This window comes from Eschscholzia californica, unplaced genomic scaffold, assembly GCF_041429995.1.
Source record: "Eschscholzia californica isolate CP2 unplaced genomic scaffold, dmEscCali1.0.p SCAF_2, whole genome shotgun sequence".
Taxonomy (NCBI): domain Eukaryota; kingdom Viridiplantae; phylum Streptophyta; class Magnoliopsida; order Ranunculales; family Papaveraceae; genus Eschscholzia; species Eschscholzia californica.
Window position 1 is genome coordinate 33,218,904 of NW_028238309.1, and position 15,330 is coordinate 33,234,233.

The following is a 15,330-nucleotide window of genomic DNA, read 5'->3' on the forward strand; positions in this document are numbered from 1 at the left end:
TTTTTTATTAGCTTTCTAACAAGATCCACTTTAAATATTATTTTTTTCGAAAAGAAAACTCATAAAACTGACGATTTTTCTTTCTATTTTTCTGCAAATTGAGTTTGGAAAATGTAAATCGCAAACTGAGGTTGCAAAATGTGAATTTCAAACTGCAGTGTCAAAATGTAAATGGAAACCTGGATTTGCAAGCTTTGCACAATGTTATCTCGGTCTACAGATTTTGCAAATTCGATCTGTAAGATTGAGAATAAAAAAATTGAAGTTTCTTCTTCTTTAAATCTGAAAAATTTATTCTTCATCTATTACTAAACAAGATTAGTTCATCATTGCCAATAAACTAGAAAACAGTGCATAACCGATAATTGAACTACTAGTTGCATTTATTGCTTCATTAAATTATGTTTAGAAGAAGTTATTGCAAAAAAACGACATCATTGATAAAGAAAAACATAAGACCTTTAGAGGACTTGAACTCATCCATTGAGTAACCAAAGTAAGGTGATTTGATTAGTGGCTTAGCTGCTGCTAACTAAAATTCTGATAAACGCCTCATCTCATATTCTTGTTGCTCATCCATTAGATGTTGCTTTCTCAGTCATTTGGCCTACTCAATGACTTTAGGCGTTGACGAAGTAGAATAGACGAGACTAAGACGGTCGCATAAACAACTAACTACGGAGGGCGGAGGCATATTGGACATCACTCATCAATAATAAAAGAATACTGTTTTTGAGAAGTAGACGGGATATTTAATCGATCATTTCAATTTACAATTACTAGGGCATTCATGAACAATATCAAAAATCAACAATGAGACTGAATAAATGATTCAATACTCACTTGATTGAAGCTCGTGTTCCATTTTGAGAAAGCTCGAAGGGTAGTTCATTGGAGGTACATATTTGTCGGCATACTTCCTGCAAAACAACCACAAAAATGAGATTGATGGATAGACATTGAAAGAGATAAACAAAACTTAAAACCGAAATGAAGTTGCATTAAAGATTACCTATCTGAAAGCCGCGACTTCTCTCGATAAGGCTTAGCAGCACTAGATGTTGAACTTTTCGCTCGAGCTTCTTGTAATTATGAATGACAATTAGAAATGTTTGAAGAAATTAAAAACACCAACAACCTGTACGAAAATATATAGCTAACATCAAAATTTTAGTTATCTAAGTACTTTTGCCTTCGTATTCCAAACAATGAAGTGCAATTTATGGCATAAAAATGGTGAAGGTAGTTCTTCCAACTAAACAACATAATGCTTCTTTCCGTTTTAGTTCTTTAGGCTAAGTAACATTTTAAAATCTAACATCAATCTAATAAATTTTAATGCCTTTGAATTGAGACAAGAATCAAAGTTTGGAAGTCAAAAGTTTCTCATTTAGCTTTTCATCTATCTTTAGTGACAAAGTTCCAATTTCAGATTGAGTAAATAAGCATATCTAATCTCATAAGAATTGCAATCAGTAAACAAACAATAGAACAATTGATGAACTTTACAAAGTTGAACACTGATAAAGAGATTGTTTAATAGTTAAAGTCTATTCCTGGACAGTTAATTTTGCAGAAAGATCGCCAGATTCAAATAATGGGTAAAAGAACTTCCAACTCCAACCTCTTATGCAAGTGTTTGGCTCCATTACTACCAACTCCATCACCATATGTCTCTCATTAGAACTTCTCTTTCTCTCTATCTAGTTTCTTGTAATTTTCTGAATAGATGTTGGTCTTTTTGTACAACTTATCGGTGTTCAAATTGAAATCCCTAAATATGAATGGGTACTCATCCACTTGAATTTGGAAATGGAGATTTTAGTGTAATGAAAGCCATAAATATGAATTCATGTTCATCCATTCGGATTTGGAAAGTGACAACGAAAGCCCTAAATATGAACCGATGAACATAGAGTGTTTATCTTTATTCTTACCGAGATCAGATTCATCAATTCTGAGTACTTGAAAATTTCAGTTTCAAAAAGATAAGAAGAGAAGAAAATCTCCAATTCTTCAGTTTCTAGCGGAAACACTTACATTTAGGATTGGAAGAAGAACGAACATGCCTGAATTTGGTAGATCAGATTTTGCTGTCGAAGATTGATGAAGAATGGAAGAAGAATGGTGGGAGGAGAAGAAGAATAAACCTTAAAATAGTTCTAAATTTTTTTTAGGGAGAGTTTAAAGATTTTTTTTGAAATCGATCCAAACCATATTTCATTTATAAGTGATTCAATCACGTTACATGGATGATAATTTTTATTTCTTTGAGAACTACATGAGAGGTACATACCTTCAAATGTAAAGTACCTCACGAAGGGAAAGAAATTGACTAGACACAGTCACAAATATCCTATAGATCGAGAATTAAAGAACCTAAAGGTCGTAAAAAAGAAAATTACAACAATAATATTATACTAGTAAAAGTGAAATCTTGATTGTTCTAATCTCTTGACTAGTAATTTCATCTTCAATCTTCTTGAATTGTTCATCGTAGAACTCGGCGATATTGAATCTTCTTTTTATCCAATGAGAAGAACTGTGTAGAATAAGATTTGATTCTATAGATCTCTCTCCAAAACCTACACTCGAAGATCTTATTACAGATATAACATACACAACAAAGAGGAAAATCCGGAGGAGGAATCTCTCCTCCAAAAAACATCAAGATCTAGAAAGTAGTTTAAGAGAGAGAAGAGAGGAAATGGTTATTCAGGGGGAGAGGAAACGAATAACTAGAGAGTTTTAAGATTAGGAGTAGTATTTCGGGAACTAATAAAACAGAAAAGGGTTAATTCCATTTTGGCCCCCTAAAGATGACCAACTGACCAAAATGAACCCCTAAAGATGACCAACTTCCAATATGGCCCCCTTTTTCGTTTTTTCGTCTCTTTCTCCGTTAGCCGTTAGTGAGCTGGCAATTTCTTGCCACATTTTACCCCTGCCCGTATCTACCCCATATGTTGGATGACGCACCGAGAATCTTTATGGTCCCTAGGTTGTCTAATACACTTCTACCTCTCGTATCTACCCCATAAAATTGATTAATATCCAGATCTTGATTAATATCCAAATAAACACTCTGAGAACATCATAAAATTGAACCAGAAAGTTGATTCACATACAAACAAGATTTATTTATCCGTAAATGTTATAGATTGGAGAAGGAATCAAACCTAAGATTTAATTCATACTTTAGCTTTTCTTAACATTAAGAAATTTTCAAGTATGGAAGAAATTTCGTGGAAGATTTAATTGTGTCTAAGATCAAAATGCATTAACGAAGACATCTGAATAATTGAAGGTGGAATCCGCGCAGTTGGAGCAAATCCATCCCGATCTAAGAAACGAAAGTAAAGTAATATAAGAAGGAATTGGGTTGGTGATTCCTTTCCAATCAGTAATTACAATAATAGAAAGACGATCGAGCTCACAGATCTCTGGCGAAATTGTAACTGTCATATAACCAGATCGGTTTGATTCTTTTAAGAATTTTTCTTCCGATTCACTGCGAAAATTAATGTCGGCGACTCGAAGATTTGAAGGATCACAGTGAACTTTGTACCAATTTTTGCAGCAACCATTGCTTGTCCATGAATTGAAGTCGATGAGAGATGCTCTGTCTGAAGCTGTGTAGGAGTTAACGAAGATAGTAATGGCGAGAATGACTAATACGAAAGAAGATGACGCAAATTCCTTGAATATATCTATGCATTTATGGATGAGAAGATCTTGTATTTCCCTCAACAATTATCTAACAGTAATCTAGGAAAATAAAATCTTCAAATCTTACTTTATTATGGATGAGAAGATGTTGTATTTCCCTCAACAATTATCTAACAGTAATCTAGGAAGATAAAATTAGATAAAATTTTCAAATCTAACAATAATAATCAACTAAATGAAGCAAATCCCACCAACCTATGCATTGAAAATCAACCCAATTGGTAATGGAAGCTCCAACTTTACCAATAAAACCTTCATACCCATCTCTAATTATCTCTATTTTCTCTTTCTAGATTTATCTCCGATTATCTCCATTTTCTCTCTCTAGATTTTAAAGCATCTTAATGCTCTCCACTTGTCTATCTTTTGATGTGTGTTATCTACAGGGCCGGCCCTGAGATTTTGGAGGCCAGAAGCGAGTTATGAGAATGTGGCCCGCACGCGTTTCATAAGAAAAAATTTGTACATAAGAATTCTCAATATTTTCCTTGCATACATGTGAGATTTAAACATGAAACATGTGTTCATAACTTGCAGTCTGAATCGAGCGATCTTATTGAATTACTCGGAAATCGACTCCGGGAAAGACATTGTACGTCCTTAGTCGATCCACCGATCGAGTGGTTCTGCAAGTTCAGAATTCGACGAGTTGGAAGCTTGTTCATTTTCCTTTTTTCAAATAGAAAAAATATTAAAAAATGGTTCTTTGAAAAAGAAAATGGCCAAAGAACTGGTAGTGGTTGTGGGGTTAAGGCTTAGACGCTGCTTAGTGTGGTCGTTGTGGTGGAGAAGGTTTAGTAATGGTAGTGGTTGTGGTGTTGAAGCTTAGTAATGGTGGTGGTGGTGGTGGTGGTGGATATACAGTGGTAGAAGTTTATAAATTGTAGTGGTTGTAGTAGAGGTGCAACGGTTGAGGTTTATTAATCGTGGCGGTGGTAGAAATTTCAACTAAAGTAATTAAGAAAAATATAATTTCATGATAGTGGTTGTAGTGTTGATGGTGGTGGTAGTGGAGATACAATGGTAGAAGTTTAGTAATCGGTGGTAGTAGTAGTGGAAGTATATTGTAGAGGTTTGGTATTTGTGGTGGTAGTAGTGGAGGTAAATTCTAGAGATTTAGCAATTGTGGTGGTAGAAGTAAAGTATAAATAAATAGATTTTTCGGTTAACTTTATCCCTATTTCTTAGATTCTTTTGCTCTTTAGGAGCCTTAATCAACGAGATTCAGTCTCTCTTGTGATAATTTCTATCTTTTTGTTCTCTCTTCTTTCTGTTATGGATTCTCACGATATCAACTTCCTCCAACAATTTGCGGCACTAACCACAGAGGAGATCCCTCCTATCACGGTGGAAGGAGAAGATCTCAATCCTGATAATGAAGATTTCATGAAAAGAGGTGTGGTTTGGTTTCAAAGTTTGAAACAGGTAGACATAGGTTTGGCTATGTTAAGACTCTCGCGTGTCTTTCACGGCCCGAACAAATTCACACTAACAGAAGTCAAACCAAATGTTTTTATGGTTCGTTTTGCCACAGCATCAGAATTGGACATCACGGTGGAGTCATCTCCATGGGTTATTCAAGAAGAATTGGTGTTATTGCAACCATGTCAACCGGATTTGGCTCCAGAAGATCATTTGTTTGAAACGGTCTGGTTGTGGACACAGTTTCATGGTCTCCCGAGTGGTCGGTTAAATGAGGCTACGGTGAATCGATTGGCTAGTTCGTTGGGCAATTTTATCCCTGCTTCTCAAGAGGATGCTTCTCAATGGAGCATTTTCGGACGAATCAAAATTGAATATCACCTTCATAAACCTATGAGGGACAGAGTTTATCTGAAATTGGGGGCCAATAAAATTATATCAGTTGAACTTCGAGTCGAGAAATTGCCTCGATTTTGTTTTTATTGTGGTCATATAGGTCACACATTAAAATTCTGCCCTATTTTGATGTCCTTTAACGACATACTCAAGCAGAGTATCACTCCTCCTGTCCGTGCCCATATTCACAAATTAATGACACCAAAATTCAAGGACTCGTTCAAAGTCCCTTTGAATACTAGAGGCCAGAATAGGGAATTAGGATCTTTTGATTCTAATTTTAGTTCTAACCAATTGAAATTTAAAATTTCTGATAATGTGGAGACTAATGTTTTGGATCCTAATTTAACTGTTGTACAGAATACAGAACCTACGGATCCTCCTATTTCATCTCAGACAAAAAGAAGTAAAATTATAACTGCTTCGGGAGTCACTAAATCGAATCCACTATTTTTGTCTTCTACCAGACCAATTAACGAAGCAAGTGGTTCGGGACAGAGAGATGATAATGAGGATGGGGAATATTCTATGTTGATGGACAGAAACTCTTCTTCTTCTTTGCGAATTAAAAGAAGTGCTCGGCTCATATCGACATCTCACTCAATGGAAGGGGTAACGGCGACCCAAACGCCGAATTCAACATGAGTATATTCGCGTGGAATTGTCGGGGATGTGGGAACGCCCCGACAAGAGAAACTCTCTACCAGTTCCTTTCCTCTACTAGACCAGATGTGGTCTTCTTGTCTGAAACTAGAATTCCTCTTTGTAATTTTATTCAGTCGTTTGTTAAGTTTGGTCTTGTTAATAATCATATTGTCCCCTCTCAAGGTAGGAGTGGTGGTCTCCTTTTGCTTTGGTCGAATAATATTACCTTGAATATTAACTATGCCTCTAAAAATCTTATCCATTCAACCGTGAGTACTAGTACTCATACGGATCCATGGGATCTATTTAGTATCTACGGACCTCCTCGGGTCCAAGATCGTCAATGCTTTTGGACGGATCTGTTACATAGGATTCGATCCATAACCAGGCCTATATGTTGCTTAGGTGACCTTAATGCCCTTGGTCAAGCGTCTGATAAATAGGGCGGCTCTAACCATATTCCGTTTCTGTCTAATTTTCAGAAATTTATTCAGGATGCTTCGTTAATGGATTTGGGATTCAATGGTCCAGCATTCACTTGGACTAACAACAAATCAATTCATCATCTCACGAGAGAACGTTTGGATAGGGTTCTTTGTACTACTTCCTGGTTACAAGAATACCCGGAGTCAGGGGTATTCCATCTCCCTAGATATAATAGTGATCACGCTCCTATCTTACTAAAGTTTATGGTTCGTGGTCCCGTGCTCAACAACATTCCCAAATATGAATTCAGTTGGTCTAAACATAATGATTATCAGGACCAGTTCACTCAACATTGGGATAACAGTTCAGGGAGTTTCCATGACAGAGTTATTGCTGTGATAGACAATCTACACATTTGGGGCAAGCAGACCTTTGGGATTCTAAGGAATAGATTAAAAATTTTGCGCAAGCGTCTTGAAAATATTCAAACTCTTCAACCTACAGAAGCTTTGATACTTGTAGAGAGCAATATTCAAGAACAGATAATCCACTTGGAAGAATTCCAACGACTTAGGGCAGAACAACGCGCGAAATCTAAATGGTCCCATAATGGGGATAGGAATACCAAAGCATTCCACGCAGCTATGACTCGTCGGAGACAGAAGAACAGAATTCATCGTCTACAACTTCAGTCGGGACAGACCTCTATCAAGGAGGATGAAATTGCAAACGATTTGTTGTCTTTCTTCCAACAGTTATTTACTTCAGAGACGGTTGCTACTCCTCCATTGAACCTATTGGCTGACTATAACGTTCTTTCAACCGAAGCAATAGCGGACATCTCTCAAATCCCCACTTATGAGGAAATAAAGACTGTGGTGATGGAAATGGGCCCCCTGAAGAGCCCAGGCCCGGACGGTCTCTCTTGTGTCTTTTATCAACACCATTGGGAATCGATTGGTCTCGATCTTACATCTTATATCCAAGAGGTGTTTGTCACAGGTTCTTTTCACCCTTCTCTTAACTCTACAATTCTAGCTTTAATTCCTAAGGGTGGGAACCCATCTTTGGCCTCGGACTTTAGGCCAATATCTCTTTGCAATACTATTTATAAGTTTATTACAAAAATTTTGGCCAATAGACTTCGCCCTTATCTTGAAAATTGTATTGCATGGAATCAAAATGCATTCGTGCCTAATCGCCAAATATTGGATAACATCATGATTACTCAAGAACTTCTACATTCTATGAGTAAGTCTAAGGCAAAGAACGGGGCGTTCGCTTTAAAAATGGACATGGCCAAGGCCTATGACCGTGTCGATTGGGGCTTTCTTGAAGCCATTTTGAGGTCTATAGGCCTGGAGGGCAGGATCTTAAATCTCATCATGCATTGTGTTTCGACCCCCTCGTTCAAGGTCTTAGTTAATGGTAATTTGCATGGTGATTTCTCTTCTTCGAGAGGTTTGAGACAAGGGTGTCCTTTGTCACCCTATCTCTTCATCCTCTCCTCTCAATCTCTCTCACTTCTTATTTCTTATTATGCTTCTCAAGGTTCTTATACAGGTTACAAAATCAATTCCGTCAGCCCTACTATCACTCATCTACTTTTTGCTGACGATCTGATTCTCTTTGGTTCTGCTACCTATACTAACCTACAAAACATTATTACAATCATGGAGGAATACTCTGCCTTTTCAGGTCAGAAAGTTAACTATGAAAAGTCTTCACTTTTCTTCAGCTCCGGTGTAGCAGATTCCATCAAGAATGATTTTGTTAATACTTTAAAATGCTCCTCTAATGACGGATAAAGCGAAATATCTCGGTGCTCTGATTTTAAAACCTGGAAACAGAATTAACAGTCATCAGTGGCTAATTGATAAGTTCTCTTTTGCCATGACAGGATGGAAAGACAAATTAATTACTCAAGCAGGGAAGACAGTCCTTATTAAATCAATACTAAGTTCATATTGTACTTATCCTATGAGTTTTCAAAAAATGCCTAAACAGGTTATCGATTCTCTTGAACGCCAGGAACGTGATTTTTGGTGGGGTAAAGACCGTGAGTCAAGAAGAATGCACTTTATAAAGTGGGAAATTCTTAAAAGTCCTAAACAATATGGAGGACTTGGTATTAGAAGTCTTGAACAGGTGAATGAATCGTTACTCGCAAAGGTGTTATGGAGGTTGATCAATAATCAAAATGAGGTATGGGTTCAACTACTTAAGAGCAAGTATTTTAAACACTCAGATTTCTGGACTTGTTCTACTTCAAAGTCCTCATCCACCATTTGGAAATCAATTCAGTTCACTAAAGACACTATCCAAGCCAACATCATTTGGTCAATTGGGAATGGAAACTCAATTCAAATTACCACTGATCCTTGGATTCCAGATATACCAGGACACAAACCTAATTTGATACTCAACCTTCCTGATCATATCTCTAAAGTATCACATTTATTTAACAACGATTCTAGAACCTGGAATCAGCATGTCCTAAACCAGCACTTTGACTTGAACACAGTGAATGCTATTATGAAGATAGAACTGAACCAATTTGAGAATCTAAATGATAAGCTTATCTGGAAACCATCTAAACATGGTCGTTTTACCACCAAATCCTATTATAAGGTTATTACTCCTCCTCCTGACCTAACAGCCACTATTGTAGCATTTCCATGGAAGAAACTTTGGAACCAAAAATTAATCGAACCTAAGGTTACATTATTTATTTGGAAACTTCTACATAATGGTCTAGCTACTTCATCTAATATTGGGGTGAGAAGAAATGATGTACCTCAGGAATGTTGCCTATGTGATGGTTTTCAAATCGAGACTACAGAACACTTGTTCGGCTCCTGTCCAAAACTTCTACAACTCCTTCAACACACAAGAGTCCCCTTCCTGCAAAATATGGGGGTAGATCCAATCACTAATCTGAATAATCTATTAACTGATAAAGTTTATACACAAAAAGATTGGTGGATGTACACTTATCTTTTGTGGGGATGGTGGAATGCTAGGAATCAGTTCATCTTTAATGGTAAGCCTATTGATGTAGATCGGATCTGTTGGAACCTTCAGACTAATCTCAGGTTCGTCTTCCCTCTTCCTTCTACTATCCCGACTAACTCTGATTTGCAGCCTCCTCTCTGGTTTCCTCCACCTAATGGAGTCATCAAGATCAATGTAGACGGGTCTTACCAGGATTCGAGAGAAGCGGCAGCAGCTATAGCAAGAAATCACGAAGGATTCACCATTGATTCATTAGTAGCAGAGTATCATCCTCTCTCGCCCCTCCATAGTGAACTGATGGGTATTAATCTAGGGTTGGACTTGGGAGAGAAGTTGTGTCTGGAAAGCTTTATACTTGAAAGTGATTCTAGGGTTTCAATTAACTTGGTGCTGGACGGTCCGGATGAAATCCCTTGGCGGCTACAAAACACAATCCTTAACATCCGTGGAAGGCTTAGATTGAAACACGTGGAGCTCATCCACTGTCCTCGTCAATGCAACCAGGAAGCGCATAACCTTGCTCACGACATCTCAAACCTATGAAGTTGGAATATGGAGTTGCTCCTTGCTGTTAAATTCAATTACTGTTTAGTCCTCAGTTTTACCTGTTTATTGTTTTCGGACTAAAATTGTAATCATACTTTGATTTGTAATGACTGTTCTCAAAAAAAAAAAAAAAAAAAAAAAAAATAAATAAATAGATAATTTAAGGAAGCAAAAAACGCTTATGATGGGGATCGAACTCAGGTTGTCTAGGCTCTCTAACAAGTATCTTACCAATTGGGCTACCTCTTGTTACTTGTTTCAATTAGTAAATATATTAGTAAAATCAAGAAAACTGGGGCCCTTTACTTCTTTGTACTTACCCTTATTGTGAGGCCCTTTGGTCCTGGGGCCCGAAGCGAGGCTTTGCTCGCTTCCCCCTCAGGGCCGGCCCTGGTTATCTATGTATTATATTTACTTTTTGTGAGTAACAAAACCGATTTGAGCGAGGAGGTAAAGAAGGTCCCATGGGAGCCAGAGAGAAGAACATCCAAACATCAATGACAATCATAATTAGTCTTGGAACCATAAAGATTTTTGGCATGACATTAAAGATATGGGTAGATGCGGGCAGGGGTAAATTTGGCAAAAAAAATTCAAGCCCACTAACATCTAACAGAGCAAAGGACGGAAATACGAAAAAGGGAGCCAAATTAGAAGCTGCTCATCTTTAGGGGGCCATTTTGGTCATCTTTAGGGGGCCAAAATGGAATTAACCCAACAGAAAATGACCTGATTGTTAATTACACATATTATTTTCAACTTAATGTATCGTTACCTATATTTTGACAATTATTAGTTAAGACAAAAAAAAAATTGGTTTTTTAATATTAAGAACAATTTTTTAACTCAAACAACCATTTCTCAATACTAAATAGGGTTTTGCCACAAGATATTTGGTGTTCCAGTGCTAGGTTTTCAACACAAGCAAGTAGAAAAGAAGTCTACCTTTAGGGCCCGTGGTAGTCTGATGTGACATGAAAATGTCACATTTGAGTCCCTTAACTTGGACACTCAGTCCGTTTTGAGGTGTTATTCTAATAAGATGATTGATTTTTATTGTTAGGTATCTTTTTTGGAGTTAGGCGTTTGATTCGGAATAAAAAGAGCAAATTATCACATTTTCATCTCATGCGACTGATGGGAAGAAAAGAGCACCAGGGGTACTTTAGTCCTTTCAAGAAATTAGGGATGTAGAGACATAAGATGAAGGCACCCCCCTTGATTTCTAAATCAAAATCTAACTCCAATATCCCAAAGAAGAACAAGAGCCCAAGGAAGAATGAGAAATAGAAATCTATGAGCCCTCACCTCTATTTCTATGGGTTTGAGTTGTTGTAAGAAAGAACACCAAGTCAAATAAGGATTCTATGAGCACCTCCTTTAATAGTCTAAGTCTTAAGACCAAGTCTAGGGTTTGATTTGCTGAAGAGAGAAAATATCAAGTTGGTAGTGATCTTCTTTACAATTCATCTTCAACAAACACAAGTTAGAGAGACTTGGGGGGCTAGGGTTTTTCTAGGGTTCTTGGGAGCTTGAAGCTTGGTTGGAGAGAGAAGAAGGGTAGAAGAGGGTCAGCCAAGCTTCGACTGGCCAGCACACTAGGCCAACCAAGCTTAGCCGGCGAGAGATCAAGTCGGGACAGCAACCATCATTGAACATTTCGGGAAGTAAGAGGAGCACTCGGTCGGTTTTACAACACAGTAGCTCCAACTGTTCTTCAATAGCTCGGGATCCTTCACGACGGCAACAGCAGCTCGAGTCTAGGGTTCTTAAGGACACTAGCCACTCGGGATTGCATATCTCGGGACTTTAAAGCTCGGCCATGCTCGGGTTTTGAAGAAGAACGTTTGGGAAGGAGAGAGGAGCTCGGGTGTGGCTGTTGCAACCCTCTTTTGTCAGGAACAACAACTTCTTTTGGCCGGAAATGGCATCTTTGGCCGAGTTTTTCTTAGGTGTTCCGGTCACTTTCTTGGTCGGAAACCTTAGGGCTTTTGTTCCCTATCCCATAAGCTTGTTATCCATGTGTTTGATTTGGTTTTTGGTGTTGGAATCTTAGAGAGAAAAAGCTTGGTGAAGCTTTTAGGTGATAGATGGAGACGATGGTAGGGATTGCTATGGGGAACTCTGATTTTCTGCTTGGGGTCACCCATTTTGCATTTCTAAAAGGAATTCAGAATAGTGCTAAGAGGAGATCGGCTGCACCTAAAGATTCATATCTTCCGACGATCTTAGCCTCGGACTACAACGTAAAAGGAGGTTTCTATCATCATCTTCCTGTCGTTTGTTATTCATTCACCATGTTTAGCTAACTTTAGTGTGTCGATTATATGAGATGAAATGTGATGAATTTGTGATTATCTATGTGGTGATTTAATGTGTTGATTATGCATTGATGTTCATTTATCTTGATTATCGTTTCGATCATATTTTCATGTGTTTTGTCATGCACCTAACATAGTTAATAGATGAAATGAAGTATTCAATGTCGAATGTAGTTTAAGCCAAATTTCATGTGTCTTGTCATGACTTCACATAGTTAGGCGACTAGACAACACCCTCGATGACTCGTGTTTAACCGATTATGGCGTTTGTTTGACTCAGTATGATCTCTGGATATACGTAGTACTTAGAGACATCTACTTTAGGATTCGAACATCGATTGTATTTCGACACAATAGATCAGACCGTACATAGTTGTAGGTTTATTATCACAGATTCCCGGATCTCGACACTTTTCTCACTTATTTTGTTGTCTCCCAACTCTTGTTCCTCCGACTCTTCTCTCGAATCTCTGTCGCCCGTTTTACTTAGATTATTTATTTTAGTTTTACTTGTTTTCTTCATTTGATTATAAAACCCCCACATTACCTTGTTTCTCCCGGTTTTGTCTAAGTTAGCTAGTGACACCTAGACCGGTGAATTAGACCATTCAATATCTGAGTTACCCTCATATCCTTGGATCGACCCCGGCTTTGCCGGGTTACTACTTGATACCTCAGCTTGGGTTTGCACCTTTTTGGGCGCATCAGAGTCCCAACCCAATGCCCACCGGGCATACATGGTAATTGGAGATTGGTACCTCAGTTTTGTAATAATACTAAATAAGGGCTTCCCAATCTGATGGAAGCATAACTAAATGAAAATTCTTGTTGATTTCAAGCATGACTGAGTTTAGAGTGCGAAAAGTTGATGAAAGCGAAAAACAAAGAACTTGTTGATGTTACAAAATGGCCTTCCGTTATATCAGCATGAAACAGACACTTGATCCATGACGTCGTCCGTTATGATCGAATATTTTGTGAGTTGATTAGGATTCCTTTTTTCTCCTCCTCATTTTAGCTCCAACTTCTGCTTCTGCTCCTAGTTCCTGATTCGTAGGGGGAAAACCTGAAGGATATATATCCTTGAGGTCTGAAGGTATATCCTTCCGAAGGAATGTCCTTCGACCAAGATGGCGATGAGTATGATTTGGCTCATAGGATAATAATGACCTTATTGGAAGATCAATCAATCCGGTTCAATTACGAGTTGTAATGCTTAGCTAGAAGCCGCTTACGACTGTTGGATCACTTTGGTTATCCGCGGCTAACATAGACTGGATCCTACAATGGGTTACACATAAGAATGGTAACTTGAACAGTGAGAATAGACTGATGAAAACTAGCATATAGATGGATATGATCCGTCCTGATAGTGCTTAAAAGATAGAAAAAAATCGGGCTCGAAAAGGAAATAACTGTGAAAGCGACAGGAAAAGGAGAAACATGTCCGACTTCATGTCTTAGAAATGATTGATCGTATCAATGACTTGAAGTGGTTGGGAGCAACTATGGAAGTCGACTTTGCAGTTGACTTGATCTTACTTTTCCTATGATGCGTTTCGTCGGAAGCGTGAGTACAGAGTGAAGGTAAGATCGTAACAAGTAACTAAGAAGATCCAGATCACCACACTTTGATAAAGTTGCCAGCACAAAGTGATAAAGAAACCGGTTAAGCTAACACCACACCTGGATAAAGTTTCCACCGCTAGATGATAAAGACGCTCGAAAATCCACCACCAATGGCTCTTCCAACCAGAAGATAAAGGAAATGATCTAAACAGATCCAAAGTCACAAAAGACTCTACAATTTCTCAAAATTTGCTTTCTGATTTTTCCATTGATATTAAGCCTCATTATATATAGGAGAATACATTAAAAGGAGTCATAAAAGCTAATCTATATGCATAGGAACTAGATACATTGGAAACAGCGTAGTTTGAATGTATGAATGTAGAAATAAAAGACTAAACTTAATGTAAATGCATAAAAACGGAAATGACTCTTCAAGTCTTCGATAATCCTCTTTAAAGCCCATATTTAATCATTGCTTAATTGGTCCAACTTCAGCAAAGTAACGCTCAGCCCGTTCGTAGGCGTGTTTGCGTATTCCAGCTCTGATTGTTCCAGCCCTGGCTGATCCAGCACTGTTGCTCCCGCATCAGACTCTCCGGGTTGGAAAGGATTTGTCCTCAAATCTGACAGCTCCTCGTCTTCAATATAAGAAGAAAGATCACCCACATTTAAAAGTAGTCGAAACACCATAGTCGCCTGGAAGCTCTAGTTTGTAAGCGTTATCACCAAACTTCTCAAGTATCCTAAAAGGACCCTCTGCTTTTGGTATCAGCTTCAACTTGTGTTTGTTTGGAAACCTCTCCTTTCTTAGGTGTAACCAGACCAGATTACCTGATTCAAACGACTTAGCTCATCTGTTTTTGTTGACCTTCTTCTTGTACTCCTCATTGGACCTTTCAATTTCTGCCCGAACATTCTCATGAAGCTTTTTCATTATAGTTACCCTTTCTTTTGCTTCAAAGTCTGCCTTAAACCCCAAAGGTAGTGAAATCAAATCAATAGGAGTAAGTGGATTAAGACCATACACAATCTCAAAAGGTGAACGTCTTGTAGTGTTGCTTGTTGACCTATTATAAGCAAACTCAGTCTGAGCTAGCTTTAGATCCCATTTCTTCAAATTCTTCTTTATCAAGCCTCTCTAAAGAGTAATTAATGTTCAGTTTGTCACCTCTGTTTAACCATCAGTTTGTGGATGACAAGAAGTACTAAAAAGGAGCTTAATACCAAGTAATCTCCACAAAGTCTTCCAGAAACAGTT

The 15,330-nt window shown here is 37.9% G+C and overlaps 1 long non-coding RNA gene across 2 annotated transcripts; it reads right to left on the reverse strand.

Moving 5' to 3' along the window:
- Window positions 1–251: 251 nt before the first annotated feature.
- LOC147557463 (uncharacterized) lies at window positions 252–4,090 on the reverse strand. Of its 2 annotated transcripts, none has more exons than XR_015234029.1 (3): window positions 3,925–4,090; window positions 1,013–1,138; window positions 252–920 (listed from the first exon to the last, which is right to left on the reverse strand). It is a non-coding gene; the product is annotated as an uncharacterized LOC147557463 (long non-coding RNA). The 2 variants fall into 2 exon arrangements; XR_015234028.1 differs by lacking the exon at window positions 3,925–4,090 and adding an exon at window positions 2,041–2,281.
- Window positions 4,091–15,330: the final 11,240 nt, after the last annotated feature.